Source organism: Bidens hawaiensis, unplaced genomic scaffold, assembly GCF_021521415.1.
Source record: "Bidens hawaiensis isolate Kalapana, Puna unplaced genomic scaffold, B.hawaiensis_p1.1 tig00000670_1, whole genome shotgun sequence".
Classification (NCBI taxonomy): Eukaryota; Viridiplantae; Streptophyta; class Magnoliopsida; order Asterales; family Asteraceae; genus Bidens; species Bidens hawaiensis.
Genome location: NW_027491040.1, coordinates 3451741 through 3466127, shown reverse-complemented (window position 1 = coordinate 3466127; position 14387 = coordinate 3451741).

Genomic DNA, 14387 nt, shown 5'->3' with positions numbered 1-14387 from the left:
AATTGAATGATACATTGTAATTGAATGGGTCAATGTATTCAAATTCATGAATTGTAATTGAATGATACATTGTAATTGAATTGGTCAATGTAAATGAATGTATACATATAATTGAATGAATCCACTGTATTCGAAATCTCAATTGTATGCAAAAATCTCAATTGTATTCGATTCCTCAATTGTATGTAAAATCTCAATTGTATGTGAAATCTCAATTGTATGCGAATTCTCAATTGTATGCAAAATCTCAATTGTATGCGAATCTGGCCATTGTATGTGAATATGGCCATTGTATGCGAATTAGCTGAAACAATTTGGTTCTTAAGGGACGTTTTTCACCACTTTAATACCATATTATGTCCAATATTATACTATAAACGTTTCCCTAACCGTGTTCGGATAAGACTTAACCCGGTTATTTATAAAGCTTTAACCTTTATGGGTTTAAAATGTTCAAAGGCTAGATCTAGGGCTTCTTTATGAGCCGTATATATCCGTGAGTTCATTAAGTCCATTTTAATCATCAAGTTTGCAACTTTATGAACCATCTACACCCGATCTACTCTAGGGTTAAGTTTCATGGCCATCCGTTCATAAAAACACAACCTTTAAGCATAAAGAACGTACCTTTACTCGTTTTTAGGCTACGGGTTAGCTTGGTTATGAACTTTAATCTTGTATCTTGCTTGAGTATCCAAGGTTTATGATAATCTAGGCTCGGTTTTGGTCTTGGACCCTCGTTCTAGCCGCGGTCGTATATAGGGAGATGTTATATGTGTGTTTTAGAGTGTGTAGAGAATAAGGAAGATAAGAATGAGGGTTTTAGGGTTTTTGTGAGGTTTAAGGGCGTATTTATACCTCAAAAGCCCATGTACATAAGGCCCATCTCATCCCTTATTCAATCTTTCCCCACCCAAGTCCATGCTTCTTATTATATTTAATTTTAGTTAAATATGAACACACGTTTAACAAACATTAATTCCTTTATTTATTATAATAAAATTTAGGATGTTACATCAACAAATCAAAATATTTTCACCACCTCTATAAGATATCATATGAATAGCATACTTCTTAATCATAATTATTGGTTCCTAGATATTTTGTAACTCAAATAATAATAAAAGAACACCCTTTATAATATCGAGCCTTGCTTCACCGGTCACCATGAACCTTAGAAATCTCTCTATATGTTAAAAACAATGTTCTCACTCTTCTCTCTATACTGTTCTATCTCACCTTCAGTATCCAATGAAGGTACCTTATTGTCCAGTCACTTGTCGATTTCCATCGGTATGAATATGTGTGTGTGTATAAAGATGGTTAAACCTATTTGTTTTAATGGAGAGAAACACCGCTTTTAAAAATTATATATACAAATAAGTAGAAATGAACCTAAATGCAACAAGTTATCTGGCTTAACTAGTTTAGACTCTTGAATCTTATAACAAAGGTCTAGTGTTTGAAACTGTTTGTTCACTGCTTGTTCTTTTTAACTAAATAAGTGACCTGGACTTTTAACAAAGATAGAGTCGGTTTAGTGATAAAATTCTTGATGTTAATATGAACAGATGGTCAGATTTGACCCACCCGTCATGCATTTATTTTTAAGTTTTAATAAATAAATAAGCTACGGTTTTATGAAACATAAAAAGAATTATAAATGAGCTTTCTCACAAATATGTTCACGGGTTAATTGCGTTGTGTTTAAACATATGGCCAGTCACATTTTATCTTAAATTAACCTCCACAAACTATTTATTAAATATTTAATGTTTCATAGTATTATCTTTATTATAATGTATTGATATTAGTAATTAAATATTTATTTTTAAATGAACTTGTACTTAAGCAAACCCGAAACTTTAGACATGTCTACGAATAAGATAATTATATCCTACGTATAGAGGTATAGTACCAAAAAGACCCAAATACCCTTAAAGAATACCCGCGGGTCAATCATAAGTCCCTTATAAGGCACCCGCGGGGCGTATAAACCATCCGCATAACCGTTTGAGGAAGAAACACCCTCATAGCACATGCGGAAGCATCACAATATCCTCAACAGTCATCCGCAGAAGGAATATCCTTCCGCGTAATTAACCACGAGGTAATGCTCCAGGACAGCTGTCAATAACCAATTACCTTCTAGAAGATTTGCCAAGATGCTTTCTTGGGCAATACGTGACCTTTCGGCCAATCAGCCAGTGACACCTGGCAAGGTCGTTATAACCGTGCACATGGCCAATATTGCTCCGTTAACTAATAATAGAGGGGCACGTGTCCAGGTTGTTATACATGCACATGCAACGTATAGCCTGAACCTATCATATGAAGACACGTGTCCAGACGGTTATGAGAGCATCTTCTAAAAAGACAGCTGGCTCAATCACTTCCCTACACTCTTCGGCTATAAATACCCTCTCAATCATCATGAGGTATTCATTCACAATCACGGTACTCTCTCAATTTAACTAAGTACTTTATCTCCTTATCAGAACGGTACTTATTCTCACGCCGGAGGGTGGTTACGGGAAGACCTCCCACCTTGTCCTTCCCGTAACGAGCTCACGGTGTTCTGTTTTGCTGGGTTCACGTCATTGGACTTTGGGAATTGTATTCATATCGTATTGACAATAACCGTATACTACCCTGTGGACTCATCGGATCTAGGACCCATTAGTGGGGAGCAGATCCGTGTTTCTTCATTGGCGTCATCCGTGCTTTTGTTAGAACAGCAGAAAAATTTTCCGTTCTCTTTACGATACGAGTCAGTTACCTAAAGGGCCGACGGAAAATCAATCACAACCTCCACGTGATCTCAACTTTGAAACACGTGAAGGAGAAACATCTGTGTTTGCTCGAATTTCGACCCCTGTCGCAAGAACCGACACCGTCAATCCAGGAAATTTTTCCTTGGGTGGTTCAACGGCTCGGGGGTTGTTTGCTCAACAAGAAGGCATCACTCCGATAGACGCCGGAAATGTTTTTACCCCAACCACTGACTTGGGGCATGTCACAGCCCCTTGAGGTTCTAACTTGAGAAATTTAGAACGAGTTACAAGAGAAGTCCACCGAACTCAATCGGAGTTAGGTTTGGAAGAAGATTCAGGTGATTCTAATCTAAGAAGAGCTCACCGTCATGATTTCAGAACCGGAGAAACTTTGTCTCCGGACGAGTGGCTTCGTGTTCAACAAAATAGTCTGAAAGCAGAGTATGAATTTTGGGTCCAGAATGAGCGTTTCCATGGCCGTACCCTGACGTATGATGAACCTCTCAGGAGATCTATTTCTCCTCCCATAAGGGGAAGTCACATTCAGTATAGTCAGCCACTGGAGCGGAACATGAGTGAGACCCAGAGGTTACGTCCTCGTCCCAGCAAAAAATATGCTAGTATCATCCTATGAGGACGAGATGGACGGGTATGATCAACTTATTGCCCGGAAGGTAGTTTTTATAGCGGGGATAGCCGTTTTCCTTTGTACGGAGGGGCTAGCTATCCGCGCCTAGTTTTTCACCATGCTGAGTATCATAGCAATGCTGAGTATGATTTTCCAAACCATATCGCCCGGAATCTTTCGCCGAAAAATCAAAATTCATTCCGAGCATCGCGACAGCCCCATTCCCGATTAATGCAAAGATTCCAACATCCGTTGGGACATATAATGGAATGACTGATCCTAGTGATCATCTGTTAAGGTTTGAAGCAGTTGGAGGAGTCAGCGGTTGGACTCTTCCATATTGGTGTCACATGTTCGCACTAACATTCACCGGGGTAGCGCGGGAGTGGTTTGAAAAATTGTCACGTGGAAAGATTACAAGTTGGAAAGACTTTGTAGATAAATTCTATTAGCATTTTAGTCAACAAAAGAAACATAATGTTACAAGGTGAAATAATGAGTCTATCGAGGACTTCATTACTCGTTTTACTAACGAGAGCCTTAACATCGGAGGAGTGAGCGAAGACATGCTGCGTGGAGCATTTTGTAAGAACGTCCACAGTGATGCCTTGATCCGTACTCTAATGGGAAGAGATGGAATGCCCGAGTCATGGGATGAAATCATGAAGGCGTCAAAGTAATTTGCAAGAACTGAGAAAACCCCAAGCTCCAGTAGTCAAAAACAATCACCGAAGATTGAGTTTCAAACTCCGAGACCGAACAGGCAGGCTAAGGAACCAATATGGTCAAGACTTCAGCCAAGTGCGGAAACATCTAAGCCTTTTGATGCACGGTCTTTGATCGGCAACAAAGGTAAACGCAATTTTTCAACTCGTTCCCCTAACAGTTGGACCCAGTTATCAAAAACCCCCTCAGAAATTCTCACTACGGAGAATTTGACTTTCCGGAAGCCTCAACCAATACCAAGGAAGTCATTCCTTGATACCAAAAAACATTGCTCATATCATAATGATGTTGGACACAACACGAATGAGTGTGTGGCCCTCAGAAATGAAATTGAAGCAGCTGTTAAAAATGGTAAACTCGAACATTTGGTTAAAGGCATACGAGCAGGGACTGGAAAACCTCCCGCAAAGGATAGCTAGGGCCCAGCTAAAAGGCAAATCAAAGATCTGAATGTCCACATGATTCAAGGAGGACATTCGGGTAAGGGACAACGGAGGGAATATTCGGACGAACAATGGAAAAACGAGCCCGTTATTTTTCCTCGGATTAAAGGGGGCCCGTGTAACAAAAACCCGCTGATAATTACTACCGAATTTGGTCATTATCGGTCACAATATGTGTTTTTTGATACATACAGTACGTCTGACATTATGTACGAACAGTGTTTCTAACAGTTAGACGAAGAAACAAAGAAAGATTAAAACCAATTCATGCTCCCGTCTCTGGTTTCGGGGGAGAGATAATGCATCCGTGTGGGGTAATATCATTCCCGGTAAAGCTCAGTGACGGAATCCATTCAAGAACAGAGGAAGTTGAATTTTTGGTCTTACCAGCAACCTCCAAGCATGACATTATTCTGGGACGAGAGACAATTGGAGACTTCAATGCCCATCCGTCCACAGCCCATAGTGCAGTAGGAGTTCCAACTCGCACTGGTGTGGCGATTATTCATGTAAACCGACATTGTTTTACAACCGAAAGTTCGAGACCAAGCAAGGTCCCAAGACAGGCTCAGAGGACCGAACCTGAGAAATGGGTTTTGATTAAGAAGTTTCCAGACCAGAGACTTACGATAGGACCTGCTATCTCGGTGATAGTGAGAACCTTTTTAAAGCAATTATTGACCAAGAACATTGACATTTTTGCTTGGCAACCCGCGGACATGACCGGTGTCCCGCGGTGCATTTCGGGACACAAGTTAAGTGTGAATCCGTTAATCACCCCAATTGTGCAAAAGAGACGAAAGATGGGTCCAGAACAAACGAAGGCTATGAATGAGCAAGTACAAGACCTTCTTCATGCTGGGATCATACGAGAAATCAAGTACCAAACATGGTTGGCCAACCCAGTGATTGTCCCAAAACGAAACGGAACATGGAGGATGTGTATAGATTATAAAGACTTGAACAAGGCATGTTCGAAAGATTGTTACCCGCTTCCGGAGATCGACTTAAAAGTAGATGTTATGGCCCCATTTAAATTCAAGTGCTTCCTCGATGCCTACAAAGGGTATCACCAGATTCATATGGCAGCTGGCGACGAGGTTAAGACAGCGTTCCGAACTGACCAAGGAACATTCTGTTACAAAATGATGCCTTGTTAGGACATGAAATGTCATGTGTATGTCCCCAGTTCTATCAGGATGGTTCGATATGAAGATAACGATCGTGAAACTAAGTTAACGGACTGAAAATGTCAAAAGAAACTGATTCGATCGAATCAGTGACTGATTCGATCGAACCAGGTCTCGTTCGATCGAATGAGAGACTCATTCGATCGAACCAGTTTTCGATATATAAACGAAACTTAGGAAATTTCACAAGGGAGCACACATTCTACACACAGTCACGAACCACCACTCTGCTGAAATACTCTCTGCCCGTTCTTAACGTGTCGGTCCTTTCCTCCGTCCCTAGGTGTCAAACCGTCTTAGGAATCGTTACCGCGCGTTGTTGATCACCACCGAATCGCCGTGTTAGAGGATTCCGCACTCTAACACGTTGCCCCGTGAATCGTTGGGAAACCGTGTCCCGCACCGGTCCGACAAAGTGGCATCAGAGCCTTTGGTTCTTGATTCACGTTAGATTCGTGGTGAAATTCGTGTTTTTCTCGCGAAAATCGTTATTTTTGCCGGAAAATTCCGAATTTTTGGTGTTTTTGATCTTGGTGTTCGTCGTGTTCTTGTCAAAAACTGTTAAAATTGTCATATTTTGGTGTTTTGATCTTGGAAAAGTGTGTTAAAAGTTCGAGTTTCGTCAAGAACGTTCTTCGCGTTCTTCGTGTTCTTCGTGTTTTTGGTGTGTTTGATCCGTTTTTTGGTTGGTGTTCATCTGTTTTTGTGTTAAAAGTCTCATTTTGATCTTACTTTGCTCCTTGATCTTCTAAGATTCGTGTTTGTGGTTCAAAATTCGAAAATCCGTCAAAATCTCCTAATTTTGGAATTTCCAGATTTTCCGATCGAACCAGTCTATTTTTGGAACTCATTCGATCGAATATCCCTCCTATTCGATCGAACCAGTTTGAACTTGGACCGAATCAGTTTTTCCCGCCTAGAAATACTCCAAGTTCATTCGATCGAACCAGATTCGTTCATTCGATCGAACCAGTCTCCAGTTGATCGAATAAGTCACACATTCGATCCGTCCATTCGATCACTGTCTTATTCGACTGTCAGAACCCGTTCGATCAAACCATACACTCAATCGATCGAATCTGTTAACCCATTCGATCGAACCAGTTACACATTCGATCGAATAACTTTCAGAAGATCAGTTCGGTTTTCCAGAGAGACATTCGATCGAATCAGAACATATTCGATCGAATAAGGCACTCGTCCGATCGAACCAGACTCATTCGATCAACAGTTCAAAGTTAACCAAAGGATCAAAAATGGCTTCAAGTTCGAGTACCAACAAGAGGATCCAATCGATTCTCGAAAGCGATTCTGAATCGGGAAGCTACAACAAGCCACCAAAGCTGATGACATTAAACGACTTTACTACCTGGAAGACAAGATTTCAAATTCATATAACAGGTGTAAATCCTGGACTTTGGGAAGCTGTCCAGACAAGTTGGGTGCATCCAACGAATGATGATGGTGAGGCGTTGAGCTACTTTAGGCTATCTAAAGAACAAAAGATAGCCTTCGATGCTGAGAAGAAAGCCTTCTCCTTACTATCACAAGCACTCTCCACTGATCTTTTTCATCAGTTTAACCAGTTTACTACAGCGTCAACTCTTTGGAACGCACTGGTTGACCGATGTGAAGGATCTGATTCCCTTAGAGAAATTCACGCACGGGAGCTCAAGCGTGAATTTGATCTGTTTAGTCCAGAGTCGGGAGAAGATATTGAGTCGTTACTGTCGAGATTTTACCATCTAATGTCAGAACTCAAGTCCTATAACGTCAAAACTACAGGGACTGAGAAAGTTAGATGTCTTGCACAAGGACTTCCACCTAGCTGGAGCACCTTCCTGACAGTAATGAGAAGAAGTCATCAGCTGGAGACGATTCTCCTGTCTGATTTTATTAAAGAAATCAGACACGAAGAGGCTGAACTAAGAGCCTCTTCCAGAAAACCGAGATCAACTTCTGACAAATCACTTTACATGTCAAAACCTCCTTTGTCAGATTCAACTGATCATGCTCCGATGAAGACTGCTTTTGTCTCCTCAACGTCAAATCAATCAAAGGGGACTGAAACGAGATCTTCCGTCCCACTATCAACTTCTGGAAACTCAAGTACTAACTCCGGACCCAAGTCAACGGAGAAAGCAACGTTGAATACTGAAGGCTTGGGAACAGTAACAGTGGAGGTTGCCAAAGAACACATGGCAACTCTAGGCACGATAATTGAGTCCTACAGTTTAATGGTGGCGGGTAAGCTAGGAAATAGTCATCTGGACAGCGATGACTATGAACAGCTTGACGAAGATGATATGGAACGCATAGACATTATGTGGGCTCTTGGCAGTGCGTTCCGAAGGGCCAGAAAGTGGACGAAGAAAACAGGTCAGGCCCTCTCAATAAACAACAAATCCAAGTTCGGCTTTGATAAAAACAAAGTAAAATGCTACAACTGTGGCGAACTTGGTCACTTTGCCAAGGAGTGCTCGAAGCCAAGAAGGGAAGGTCACCAATATCCCTTCCGAACCACTTCATCATCATCCACTCCTGCTGCAGCAGCTGCAACTGTCAACCTTGAGAGACAACTGGTCCCTCAAAATCAAACCGCAGCAAACAACGTCGACATCAACAACGAAACTGCTCTTGCAGTTCAAGGGGATGAAGGCGAGACATGGAACTTGAGCATCAACATGGCTGATGTCACAGTAGTAGATGAAAACTCTGAAAGAGAGTCTGTTGTTTCCTCGACCAATGAAGAATATACTGTCGATGAACCAGCTGCTGAAGTCCATGAAGGAGAACCTGAGGTTGAAGTGGTATCTTTGGAGATTAAGGAGGATCACGAAAAAGAGTCAAATGTTCCTCAAACATCTCCATGTTCGACAATTCCCGCAGAGGCTGCTAAAGTTGAAGAAGTCAACGAAGTAGAGTCTAAAGCAACTTCTGCATCGTTTCTGGAAAAAGCTGGGAATCTTTGCTTTGCATTCATGGCAGAGACATCAAATGCCAAGGTAAGTTCTAACCCATCAACTCCCAAACCAGAAAATGTTAAATGTTTAAAATGTGAATTGTATGAACAAGAAATTCAATCTCTAAAAGAGAGAATTGAAGATCTCGAGGCTTACAAACAAGCAGCCTCAAGATCTTTAATGGAACTGACTGACGCGCTTGCACAGAATAAGGCTTGGAAGCAGAAAGAGTCTGTTTTTAAAGAAAAGATTGATAGCCTTAAGCGTCAGAACAAGGAACTTGAAATATGTGTTCTGAATCAACAAGACTCTATCAATTTTCACATAAATAAGAATAATGTTTTGAAAAAAGAATTGGAAAACTTGAAAGCTGATTTTGAATCATTGAATTTCAAATTAAAAAGTTACTCAAATTCATCTTATTTATTAGAACACATCATTCCCGAGTTCCGAGGCAAAAAGGAAAGAGGCGTGGGATATAACAATGTCCCACCCCCGATCCTGAATCAATTTTCAAGCACACCAGGAGCTGTGCCGGATGATGAATCAAATGATTATATACCCGAGGACACAAACCAAATTTCTAAGTCTAAGGGTAAAGAAGTCATTGACCCGGCTCCTGAGTCCAAACAAAATGTTGATGCCACAGACTTAGGTTCCACAACTAAATCGGGCCCACCACCATCTAAGTCAAAGGCAACAACAACAAGAAGTTCTCAGAAGAAAAAGTTTAATCCTAAATCTGAGAAAGTCTATGTGGAACATAGTACCCAGTTTGTAAAGGAGGGTAACGTTAATGAAAAACATAATTTCCCAAAACACCCTCCTAGACAAACTCCACCCCAAAATGTCAAATCCAGGGGGTACTATGATAACAGACAAAACCAGAGTTATTTCTCTCCACCAAGTCAAAGGGGGAGAAACTACTGTTTTTCGTGTGGAGAGGTAGGGCATATAGCAAGATTTTGCTATAAGTACACGGATCCTAAGCAGTACATATCGACTCCGGATCCGAGGTATGTCAAGTCACCTCCTAGGAGGCGACCGACCATTGACATTCAAGGTCAAGAACGGTTTCACACACCGAGGTCGGTTTCTCCTCGGAAACCTCAGCCAACCTCACCACACCAATCCCCAAACCCCTCAGATCCAAGTGTTTCCACTTCGACAAGTGAAACTCAGTCTTCAACCAGCTATCTCAAACATGCTGAGAAGAAGACTGACTTTTGGAAACCTAAGAAAACTAACACTGTTGATAACAACGTCAAATCTGAAAACAGTGTTAATGAGGGTAAATGGATTGAATTGTTCATTCGTGATGAAGATGGAAAACCCAAGACCTTAAGGGCTTGGGTTTCCAATGATATTTAAACCTTTTGTTTTTGTGTGCAGGTTGCTCTATATGATCCAAGATTCAACATGTGGATCATAGACTCAGGAGCTTCCAGGCACATGACTGGAAACATGAATCTCCTTTCAAGTGTCAGACAAATAAAAGGAGGTGCAGTTTCCTTTGCAGGAAATCAAGGAGGTTATATCACGGCCCAAGGAATGGTGTCTAATGGGCGAATTTCGTTTGAGAAAGTAAATTTCATCAAAGAGTTGGAGAACAACCTGTTGTCGATAAGTCAAATCTGCGACAAAGGTTTCAAAGTTATGTTTGACGACCGAGATTGCCACATCTTGCCTAAGGATTTCAACTTTCCTGAAGACAAGGTTTTAATGTCAGCTGCACGCCAGAGTGATCTTTACATTCTGGATATGGCTAAGGCAGGGTCAACGTCTCCAACGGCGACATGTTTCGTGTCCAAGGCATCCGAACGTGATACTGTCTTATGGCATAGACGGATGGGACACATAAATGTCAGGAACATGAACAAGCTTGTGCACCGCAGACTAGTTGAGGGAGTTAATCTGAGAAGTTTTCGTCTCCCTGATTCATGTGTGAAGTGCAAAGCCGGAAAGCAGATAAAAAGGTCCCACAAGTCTAAGAGTTTCCACTCAATTGATATTCCGTTGGAACTCCTTCATATGGATCTTTTTGGCCCAATAAGCGTCAAAAGTATCTCTGGGCACTCATACTGTCTAGTGGTTACTGATGAATATTCTAGATTCTCTTGGGTGTTTTTCTTGAAAGTAAAATCAGAAACGTTTGGGTGTATACAACTGCTGGTTACAACTATTGAGTCTCAATACAATCTGAAGGTTCGAAGAATGCGGTCAGATAACGGTACAGAATTTAAAAATGCGAATGTTGAAAATTTCTGCAAAGAAAAAGGGATCGTTCAGGAGTTCAGTGCCCCATATGTTCCACAAATGAACGGGGTTGCTGAAAGGAAAAATCGTACGTTAATCGAGACAGCAAGAACAATGTTAGCCGACTCAGTGTTACCTGTTACGTTTTGGAGTGAGGCAATTGCCAACGCCTGTTTCACATTAAATCGGGTAGGCATCGTCAAGCGCCACGGCAAGACAAGTTTCGAGCTTCTTCAACGACGAAGGCCTAACTTAGAGCACCTGGAACCATTCGGGGCTCTTTGCACGTTACTTAAAAGGCAAGTCGATAATAAGTTCGAGGAGAAGATCATCAACGGCTATTTTCTGGGTTACAGCATACCTCTCAAAAGGGTCTTCAACAGAACAACAAAATTAGTTGAAGAATGGTACCATGTCGATGTTCAACGCTACACAGAACCAGCCAAGGGGACAGGAGAAGACTGGTTGTTTGATTATGACAAACTGTTCAAGTCATTCAATCTGTATGAGATTGCTATTCAAATGATGTATGAGGCGCAAAATGCACCTCCTGATGAATCTTTGCAATCTTCAACTCATCCTGGTCCGTCATCATCTTCCTCCACAGAGTCTAGCGATCAAGTTCAAGAATCTTCCGAATCTGAATCTGAAGATGAATCTCCAGCAGATGATGTACAATCGGCACCAACTCAGGTTACGTCACAACCTTCATCGTCAAATCAAGAAGTGCCGAATGCAGATCAGCCTCTAACGTCTACTTCAGAGGCACCACAATCCGCTCCAGTTCCTGAGCCGAACTTAACTAACTTGGAACAAAATGTTGTCGTTTCTGACAATCCGGTTGTTAGGACTGAACGTGATCATCCACAAGACAACATTATAGGGGACTTTCAACAGGGTGTCAAAACTCGGCGACAGCTGAATTTTGGTCTCTACACAGAAATGATGGAGTCAGGATCAGTTGCTCTTAATGCCCATGAATGCTTCTTAGCACAAGAAGAACCACACAGCACCACCGATGCGCTGAAAGATTCCAACTGGGTCTCAGCCATGCAAGAGGAATTATTGCAGTTTAAAAGACTTGGTGTGTGGAAGCTGGTGGATCTCCCCAAAGGACAGAAGAAAATTGGCACTAAGTGGGTACTAAAATGTAAACGTGACGATCGTGGAGTGATTGTTCGCAACAAAGCCCGCCTGGTGGTCCAAGGGTTTAGGCAAATCGAAGGCCTAGACTACAATGAGGTATATGCTCCGGTTGCTCGTTTGGAGGCAATCCGGATGTTCTTGGCGTATGCATCTTTCAAGAAATTCAAAGTATATCAAATGGACGTCAAGAGTGCCTTTTTGTACGGTCACATCGAAGAGACCGTATATGTGGCACAACCTCCAGGTTTTGAAGACCCATATCACAAGGACAAAGCCTATCTGCTCAACAAGGCTTTGTACGGTCTTCACCAAGCCCCGAGAGCTTGGTATAAAGAACTATCCAAACACCTTCTGAACAACGGGTTTAGAAGGGGAACCATTGACTGCACACTATTCTCAAAAGAAAAAGAAGGAGATCTAATTATGGTACAAGTGTACGTGGACGACATCATCTTCGGGTCCACGAATAAAACACTTTGTAAGGAGTTCGAACAAGTGATGAAAGAAAAATTTGAAATGAGCTCCATGGGTGAGATGAAGTTCTTCTTAGGACTTCAAGTTGATCAAAAAGATTCCGGTATCTTCATTCACCAGACAAAATACGTCAATGACATCTTGAAACGGTTTGAGATGTTGAGTTCTTCTTCACAGGGAACTCCTTTAGAGGTTAATCACGGGATTAATCCTGACGAGAAGGGTGAATTGATCAATCCAACTCACTATAGAGGGATCATCGGATCTCTAATGTACCTGACTGCTTCTCGGCCAGACATAATGTTTGCTACGTGTCTCTGTGCACGTTACCAGTCAAAGCCGAAGGTCTCCCATCTGATTGCAGTCAAAAGAATTTTGCGTTATCTGAAGGGTACTCCAGATTGGGGTCTTTGGTATCCTTATGATGACAACTTCGATCTTCATGCGTATAGTGATTCGGATTATGGTGGTTGTAAACTCGATTACAAATCAACAACAGCAGGATGTCAGTTCTTTGGAAGTCGTTTAGTAACGTGGCAATGCAAAAAGCAGACGTCAGTCTCCACTTCAACAGCTGAGGCGGAATATATTGCGGCTGCCAGTTGCTGTTCTCAAGTTATTTGGATTCAGCAACAAATGCGTGACTACGGTATTGAATGTTCTACTACTCCCATATATATTGATAATTCTGCTGCAATTTCAATTACCAAAAATCCGGTCCATTTTAGCAAAACGAAGCACATCGAAATTCGATATCACTTCCTTCGTGATTGCTACGAAAAGAAGTTAATCGATGTGATAAAAATCCCCACTCAGGAACAACGCGCTGATCTCTTCACTAAAGCATTTGATAAACCACGGTTTTTATATTTACTAGAGATCAACGGCGTTAAACGTATATCAGATGATGTTCCTGAAGATATCATTTAAATTGTTTTCATTTTTTCTTTTCTTAAAAATTTGAAAAAGTCCAAAAAGATTTTGTTTTTTATAAATTCTAGGGGGAGAAAGGTTTCAAGAAAAACCAAAAACAATATAAAATACAAAAAACCAAAAACAATATAAAATACAAAAAACCAAAAACAATATAAAATTTTCAAAATTTTGAGAAGTTGATCTTGTTATAAGAAAGATGATAGTACACAGACGCTATCATACTGAGACATCAAAAAGATTTGTACAGCTTATTTTCATTTTTCTTATCTTAAATTTTTATACATCACTATCGCTTAAAATTATGTCGATTACCTCAGTTTGATGGACACATTTTCGGATGTGTTTTGGTCCTTACTTCTACTAGTAGATTATGAGGATAGCCATTAACCAGATGACTGAAAGTGATTGGGGCGAGTTTTGATGGGTTTTTATTCTTTCGCTGAAAATTAGTCGGTTATACTGAGTTAGAAGGACACATACTCGTATGTGGTCGGTCCAGTTGATCCATTGGATCTTCAGGATAGCCGTTTACCTGAAGACTTTGACTTGATCGGGGCGAAATAATTTAAACGTTATATGTTTTAAAAGACATTCATATATATTCAGAAAATGAGAAATTGATCCAACCTTGGAAAATGATAGATACACTGATTCTGTGTGCTTAACTAGTGAAGTTATTAGGCTTAAAAGGCTTTAGAACGGTCATTGTGTGTCATGGTAGCTTTTTATGGTGCGTAAAAGTAGATGTGATACAAACTAAATCTACTCGATTTTACGTGGAAACTCCTTAAGAGTTTTGTATGTCTTCATATATATCTTTCCGAATGATAGGCAGAAAAGCGATTACCCAG